A 9245-nucleotide genomic window follows, 5' to 3' on the forward strand; every position below is an offset into this window, starting at 1 on the left:
TGTTTAATCATTTTGGATTTGCTATTTGTCGTAAGTTTCCAAGAGGAAATGGTGAGGTTTTGTTTTTATATGTACGTGTTATTGATCACTGTAATCATTCCTTCACTGCTGGCATCTCATATGACACAGCTGAACTTGAAGGCCTTGATACACTGGACTCTGTGGTACCGATCCAATAAGGCCAGTGAAGAGCCAGATTAAGACTCAAAATGAAAAAGTTTGTGCGACACATCTGCAGACAAACGTGTTTATAGCTGTTCAAGACAGCCACACTCAAAGGTGTGGTTTAAAGCAAGCTGTCATACGCAGTGTGGATATGTGATTATTGTTCAAATATGCCCAGGACAATAACAACACACACTTTTGGGAAAAGATTCCCTTGAGGGCACAAAGAGGCAAGCATCAGATAAGCACTTAAGTAGAAACATATCGTCACCGAGAAAAAACATTTGAATGAAGTTAAAAACAGCCGTGCTGTTCTCTCTTAGTTGTTGGCCAAAGCTTGTATTTGTTTTGCTGCATTTCAGAACATGACAGCGGTGCAGCTGGACGATGCGGGTTGATGACACGTCTCGACTTGCACTTTTTTTGCATCATAGTTTCACCGGGCCATCATTCTCCTTCCTCAAAACCAGACACTGCACAGTCTGACCCACATTTTATTCGACCCACATTTTATTCGACCCATCTCCTCACACAGTGGGACATATAGCCGTGCAAGATTCCTGCTATGTGGCAGTTTACAGGCCTTCAGAGTGAAGCTTTGCCCAAAACCAAAGATGTTGAATGTTGTCCCATTTTGTACAGGGAACACAATGTGGTCCCCACTTCACCGCCAGTAAAGACAATAATGTATTGAGATAACCCTGGAAACAACACAAAGCTGTTCTTTAAAGTAACACACAGAGTATTTCAACAACAACAACAACAACCCTGAGCCCTGCGTGATTTTCCGGGTTCATCAGCAGTGACTTGAGCAACATGCTGCTGGTTGCTCATAAACATCCTCAGTCATGGTTCACATCGGTAGAATAAGCCAGACATTTAAACTAGAGGTGTTTCTGTAGCGATCCAGTGAAGGCCTTCATGACACATAATACCAGCACAGTATCGAAATAAAGGATTAAATAAAGCATGATGGGAACAGCACAGGGGCAGGACTTCTACTTCCTGGCATTGTCTTAGCATATACACTTAAACATAAACTCATGCCAGCTGAAGAACTGCAGAGCTCACAACAGAGCTGTCTCAGGAAGGATTCAAAGCGGGAGTCGGAGGCTTTTTCCACCGCTTATTCTTTTTCTAACTTTCTCTCCGGCGCTCCTAAATTGAAAAAAAATAGGACCTCACAGATGGAGCTCATGGGAAAACGTCTGCACGGAGAACTGAATGATGGAGTTTTGTGGCCTCTGAACTGCAGCGTCATGCATGCGATTTTCTTTAAAAAAGGAGAAAGTACACAAATCCGGTATTTGAGTATGAGTAACATCAGTCATACAATTTCAAATAGTACTAAATATTTCACGTGAACTGAAAAAATATCTTTAGTCATGAAAAGTAACGAATTTACATTATTTTTAGAGACGCATATTGAACATCTTGAGCTTCTCTGTTTCATTTAGCCAAAGATGCTCAATACATAAAAAGTGACTTTTGACACCGCCCTGTTTTCACATTTGTGACATATTTGACATAACCCACATGGTTAGTTTTACATACATGTTCTCAATTCTTAGCAGAATAGTTCAATTGCTTTTCTTGTTGAGAGTTAGATGAGTAGATTCATATCACTTTGATGAGTGTATGGTAATATGAAGCTACAGCCTAAACAATAACACTTCGTCAAGTTATTAACTCATTCTCATTTTGTCATGAAACCTTTCACAAAATATTTGTTTCTTATCATTCTTTTCCTTTTTGTGCCCCTTAGGTCAAATAAAGCATCATTCCACCAAACTTACAAGTAGCTACTGAGTCTGTACAGGACATGTACAATTAGTTCCTCAATAGCAACAAGAGATTCTTCAAAAATAAGTAAATTGTTTCATAATACATCACATTTTATGAGCTTTATATTTGTTTTGCATGAATCTTGATTGTGCAAAGTATACATGTTTGTAAAAACAGCCATCAAATAAATATAATGAAGTACAATAAAGTATATAATGAAGTACATACTGTCATAAATGTGCTTTACTATTTCTTAGCTTGCCTCAGTTTTATAGAGACACACCACAGTGATAACTGAGCCTCGGGCTTCACATCCAGACTCACAACCAAAATTCTCTGTAAAACTCAATAAGATTTATGGCTTATTTTTTATTTTAGATGTGCACACACACACACACACAGAGAATATCTCATACTCTATGTGCATGTTGCCACAGGAGTTTTTCATATGCTGACATTTTATTGTTCTTTTGCATTCTTACTGATGCAAAGCTCACTCTCCGTGTGTGTGTGTGTGTGTGGGGGGGGGGGGGGTAATTGGCTGTTATTGGTTCTCATTCCAGTGTGATTGTGCTGTTGAGACAGAGATCCAGGCTCAGGTGGGGTCGGACCTCAGGCTGAGTTACTGTGTGTGTCATGATGTGGAATGTGCTGTTAGAGGCTGTTTTTCTGCCTCATATCTTCACTGAGACTCCGGGATGCCATTTTCTGCCCTTTTTTTTTATTGTAACAGAGCTCTTGCAGCAGTGATGGCATCTGTTTGTTGAGATTCATTTGATTGATTTGATTTACTTTGTTTACTTTTTTTTTCTCCAGAGCTTTTGCAACTTGATGTCTATCCAGTCCGTCACCGTGGGCCATCGTCACTGCTTGAAGCTGCAATCTGTAACTTTCCATTTCGGTCTGGATGCTGTTCCACCACTTAATGGTTTCCACAGTGCAACGGCTTCAATATTCATTCCCGTCTTTGGGCAAAAATCGATTTGGCTTCTTTGCTATTTCACTTTGAAAATCTGGTTTTAAAAAAAAGGGCCACTCTCCGAAGAAAACTAAAAGAGCTTCTTCAGAAGCAGAAAAGGGATTCATTTATTTTATCAGCAGAATTATGAAAATGTGAATTAAAGGTTCACGTTTGGTCATGCACAATTTATAAATGGTCTCTCAGACAATAAGGAGGAAGGTGGCATGACACAGAAGGTGCTTGTTGTGAACTGATCAGCTGGTTGGGTCTGGACTAAAAGCTTCAGCCTCATCTGATGTTTATGTTAATGATAAATAAAGGAAGATATTGCTGTCTGACCTTTGAAAGTTTGTTGATCTTACAATTCATCTCTGCTTCTGTTTATTTCATACACCGTTGTGGAGGTATTGTATATTTGTAACTTGTGGCATCTTCTATAAGTTGGGCTCACTTTAAAGGAATAGTTTGCCTTTTTGTGAAGGACACTTATTTGCGTTCTTGTATTAGAGTTGAATTAGAAGATTAAATATGACGCTACTCACTAGAAGAAATAATAGAAACTGCAAACCTGGCTCCACTATTCAATGGTAATAAAACATTTTTTGTGTGTGTTTTAAATCTGAGTTTTATTGGCTGCTTGGGAACCACTGAATCGCTCTTATTCAACAACAAAACAATATGCTAGAAAATCCAGTAAAAACATTTGTTCTTGTTTAAAATCCAAACTTATGAACAATGTGTTTCCATCCATGGATATGAGAACATATCTGTGTTTCTTGGCCCGAGTCTGTACACTTAATAGACAATTGAAGGCATTGTTAGATCTCTATCTTACAGTTTTTCCAGTAATTGTTTTCCCTCAGCCAAAGCCTCAAACATAACTATGTTGCAACATGGGAACAATGTCCTCTTATTGACAGCAGCACGCCAGCCTCACTCCATCTCACACTGCCTTCTTCCTATTTCAGGTTTTATCTGTAGCCGTGTTATGACTGCTGCTGAGCTGTAAATATATACTCTGCTCTTTGTAGAGTAAAAGTTGTGACTTTATGCCCCGATTGGAGTGAAGTGTGAGTTTTGACTTTAACTCTAACTGTGTCCAGATGTGGCAGACGGTCCTAATTGGACCTGGAGCCAGTTAAATCCAGGACCGCTCTGCTCAGCTCAGCTCACATGGCTGCTTGGCCTCAACTTTCCTTACAGCACTTGACTTTTTAAACAACCAACATTAATATCTGAGCATACAGTCTGCTGTGTTGCCACATCTCTACTTGTTTTCGCGCTCGGGTGGGAGTCAGATGAGAAATGGCCACTCAGAGGAGTTGAACAGTATAAAAAGCTGGATAGTAAAGTAAAGTTATGGGCACAAGATGGTGTTCCTGAAAGAGGTCAAAAGGTTGAACTAAAGCCGAGGTTGGGGAGTGAAAGTTGTATATCAGTAGTCAGGGAGTGAACACCAGGAGACAGAGCGGTGGAGGGAAGAGAAAACATCCAAAAACCTGACGCGTTTAAAGCGAAAAAGAAGAAGAAGAAAAAAGTAGACATTCCGTCTTTTATCAAGCACCTGGTTTTATCATCTGAACCCTCCCGGCAAATGTTTTTTTTGGGGATCTGTCTCTCTGTCACTCCCCCAGCTTTTCCTGGACTCCCTTCTCATAGTTTTCCCTCTTTCCTTCCATCATCCGTCTTAGCCTTTCGCTTCTCCTCCCTTATTTTGACTTGCTTTCTCACTCCAACCCCCCCTCCTCCACCCTCTCCCTCCTATCATCTATCTACCATCCCTCCCTCTTTCCATCTCTCCCTCTCTGACTTCCTGCTTTCCAGCCTGCCAGACGGTCATAATTAACGGTGAAAACGATAGTCCCCCTGGCCCTCAGGAGCCCTCTACACTCACTGCCCTGAGAGACAGTGTGTGTGTGTGTGTGTGTGCGTGCGTGTGCATGTGTGTGTGTGTATGTGAGCATACACAGTCCCTGTTTCCCCCGTACCTCCAGACTTGGCCTATGGTCCGTACTCCACTCAATGACTCCTTATGTTCAGCGTCAGCGGCAAAGCATGATCTCACTCTGTCCAAAAAACACACCAAATGACTTACAGAGACTCCCAAACACAGGCCGCAAACACAGAACGGCCTACTATCCAAGACCAATACACATACACACACTCCCACAACGCACGCACTCCACTGGCAGTAACTCTCATTATGACTAATCCTGAGGGGAAAGCAGGGGAAATGTAAAGGAGAAAGAGTCCATGGATTAAAGCTGCCTGGTTTCAGTTAAACAAACACTGGACTGTGTTGTTGTATCTGCATATATTAATTTATTGTGACACATGTAAGAAGTAAGTCACAATACAAAACAGAGCATGGATTCCTGAACACAACTCTTCCATATATGTGCATAACTGTTGGTGTGTCTTGTGTGCCCTCTTGCCTTGGCATGTCCTCCCTCATCACCCGCCTCATCCCACCCTTCCTCCTCCTCCTGGCTGCAGTGCTGGGAGGCAGATCCCAGATCAGAGGGCAGGGAGCTGATAAGGAGCTGAACTGATGCTATCTGTCAGTCACAGCCAGAGGGCGGGGCTCAGAACCAGGAGGTCAAGAGTCTCACGGTCCCTCGGCTCTCCTCTCCTTCCTTGTCCAAACAAACAAGATGCTCTTACAGCGTAATACCAGCACAGCGGGGTGGACGCAATAACATGAACACCGTGCAAAGGTAAAGAGTACCACGAAACCTCCAATTATGGATGCAAAAATGCAAGCGAATCAACGCACCTGTCCATGGTTCAGATATTAATAGTTTTCAATCAATTGCAAAATAGTTTAGTCTACTAAATGTAAGGAAATTGTAGACATTTCAAACCACCAGTTCACCAAGCAGAGGTCTTTAAATGTATTGTTTTGTTAGGTTGAGTCTTTCAAAGTTCACATTTGCTATTATCCTTGTACTTTTGTAATGCAGAAGAGTTTCTCAAACTATTGTCAAACCAACAGTCCAAAACCCAAAGTTTTTTGTTTATGTGAGAAAACAAAACAAACCACAATCTCACATTTGAGACGTTATTACAAGCAAATGTTTGTCCATCTTTGTTGTTTAAAGAGTAACAGTAACCTCATATCAGGCAAAAATCTGAAGAACACTTATCTGTGCTTAACTGCCATCTGTTGCTGAAGGTTTTAAGTGTGTTGTTGTTGTTGTTAACAGTGATGTCACACATACCTTGCGGTGCACATCTACATCACTGCAGGTGAGACAGTAAACCACCAAAAAGCAAAACTAGATTTCTATCTGCTGTTGTTGTTCAAGGGTTGGCAACATGTGAGAAGATTGTTTTAGCTTCACCGTATAAGTTAATATTATGTGTTATATTTTCATTTCCTGAGAAAAAGTTTAGAAACCGTGATCTAAACTGTCAAGTAGTACTTCTATAACTGCACAGTTGTGTTGATATTAAGTACTTTTAAATAACCGAATGAACAGGAATAATATAATGTTACATTTTAGTATCTTTCCACACATGCGTACCCAATTACACAAATGCATCCTCTCATTATCTCTGTTGTATCTAAGTTAAATGGCCTTTTTTAAATACTCTGTTCCCCCCAGCAGCTGGTTCCCCTCTGTGTTTGTGTGTATGTGCACATGTCTCAGTGTACATGTGTATTCAGGTATATGTGTTGGCGGGCGCAAGTGTGCCTGTGTGGTTGTGTGTCGGTCCAGTCCAGCAGTGTAAATATTGTGTTGTGCTCCAGTAACAGCTCTGCAGTAGCAGCACGCCGGCTGTTTATTTTCCTTCCTGACGGACGACTTCTTATCAAATAAGCAGACGTTGACTCCGGGCCCGCTGTCCAACCACGCGCTCCCAGAGGATGTCCCGCCCACTTTCCTCCGGGTTGTGGAGCCTCCGCTTGTTCCCGATGATCGACAGCTAAATAAACCACTCACACCACTGACTGTGACTGCAATAATCTACAATAATGTGTCGGTGTGGATGTGTCTGATTTACAGTCTTCGGAGATGCGCGAGCGTACAAAGCAGATGTGACTCGGCGTCTCCTCTCTGTTGCCATGGCAGAGAGATAAGGAGTGATGGTGGTACCATATAAAGGCTTTATGAGTCAACACTTGAACGATTCATTCTTTCCATGGTTGTATTTCTTATAGACGAAAAGGTGTCAATAAGTGCTCAGGACAAATGAAAAAAAGAACCATAATGATGTCATAGCGTTGTCACCATGGTGATCTCAGTTTGGGCTTGAGCACCACACAGACTGTTAACAGAAAGTGGGGAAAATGAGGCTGTGTACAAATACACTGGCATTTATCAGACATTGAGGATATATGATAAACAACGACAGGTTGCATCTTGGGAACTGTAGGATCAACTCGTTTTGGAGCTTGACCCCATTAGAGACCAAAGCTGGACCAAAGCTTGGCTGTTCAAAAATAACTGGGTTTCCACAAGTGATAAGTCTCTCTGACCAATCAGTGACCGTGTTATATTTCCACCAGGTACCAGGGACAGTGGATAGCCTTTAAAAGTAAAAATTTCTGACTCACAAAAAAGAAACATTTGTCTGAAATTCTACTCTAAATGTCTGTAACCCTTTACAAAAAATGTTATGTCACTTTACTGTAACACACAAGAACCACCCAAGTTGAATTTTTTGGAAAATTACTTCGCCAAGAAAACTAATTCATTCTGCTTTTTTCTTTTTTCAAATGGTCTCAGGTGGAATACATCCTAACTAGAACCACCTGGCCATTATGAGCCCCCTCTTCTCCATCACCCCTCCTCCCATCTGTGTGTGTGTGTGTGTGTGTGTGTGTGTGTGTGTGTGTGTGTGTGTGTGTGTGTGTGTGTGTGTGTGTGTGTGTGTGTCGGGAAAGACAGGAGAAAGAAACTGGCCCATGCATGGTTGTGATTACATGTTTATGTCCATATTAGTAAGTCTACTGGAAGGCGTCTGTGTGTGTATGTGTCAGTGCTGACGACAGAGTGAGTGTGTGTGTGAGTGTGTGTATGTATGTGTGAAAGTGTGTACACTGTGAGTTGTGAGAGTAAATAAACGTTGTGCAGCGGGGACTCACGTGGCGTTATTATCAGAGCTCAGAGAAAAGACAAACTGTTTTTTCACTCCGGTTTGATTCATCCCACCCTCTGCTGCCTCCTGCCTTTCTGTACGACCCACCGCATCACACACACACACACACACACACACACACACATACACACCACTCTCACCCCCAAATTCAACACATGGCTCCAATCAGGGGATTATTTTTAGCATGTTGTGTTTTCAAGGAGGAATTCAAATCAGTTGCATTGTGATTGTTTCACACTCTGTGTGTGAATGAAGTTTTCATGCTCGGCTCCACAAACTGAGGCGCCACAAAGGAAAGTTGTGGGAGCATTCTTGTCTTATTTTTCAGACGCCTGCCGCTTGATCGTGAACGTATCCCGGCATCTTGGTGATTGGGGAATTCTTTAAAAAACGGCCCAGATGCAACGCGAAAGCCATGCAGCCTCCTGTAGAATCACTTACTTTGATGATCTCTGAACAAAAAAGAATCCACAAAATAAAGTTTGGTTTGGAAACCGCAGATCAAACACACACACACACACACAAACACACACAAGGGCTTGTACAGTTTGTAAACTCACACACTCACAATGTGTGGTACACTGAGGCATTCTTTCTCCCTCCTTCTCTCTCTCTCACACACACACACACACAAAGTTACACTCATTAATCTGGGCAGACTCAGGAAACCGCTCCAGTGAGCTGGCTAGAGGCCCTGGGAGGGGGCAAGAAGAGGGGGGATCAAAGCGAGGACGAGAGCAGCAGACTTGTTGAAAAGAAACAGCAGAAGAGGAAAGAAAGGAGAAAAGAAAGTTTTGAGAGGGAAGAAAAGAGAAAGGAACATTTATTTTGCTCTTGAGCTCTGAGAATACAGGAAAAAGAGACGATCTGAAACCCCTTGATTTAATGAACTGGGAGTGTAGAGCTTGTGTGTGTGTGTGTGTGTGTGTGTGTGTCCATCCAAACCTTTTAAGACGGGACAAGGGTGTGTGTACATGTATAAAAGTCTTGTATAAGTAGAGTTGAGAAAAGAGAAAATCAAAGTCAGTTCCAGCAACGTTTCTGCACAAAAAGGAAAAACCGCAGAACACACAAACACACATACACACACACACATACACACATAATGACCACACATGCACAGGCGTGCACACACACATTTATCCACCATAAAACTCCACTTCACCCCCCCCCCCTCCCCTCAAACGAAGAAGAAGAAGAAGAAGAAGAAGAAGAAGAAGAAGAAGGC

The sequence above is a fragment of the Pseudoliparis swirei genome, chromosome 16, assembly GCF_029220125.1.
Source record: "Pseudoliparis swirei isolate HS2019 ecotype Mariana Trench chromosome 16, NWPU_hadal_v1, whole genome shotgun sequence".
Classification (NCBI taxonomy): Eukaryota; Metazoa; Chordata; class Actinopteri; order Perciformes; family Liparidae; genus Pseudoliparis; species Pseudoliparis swirei.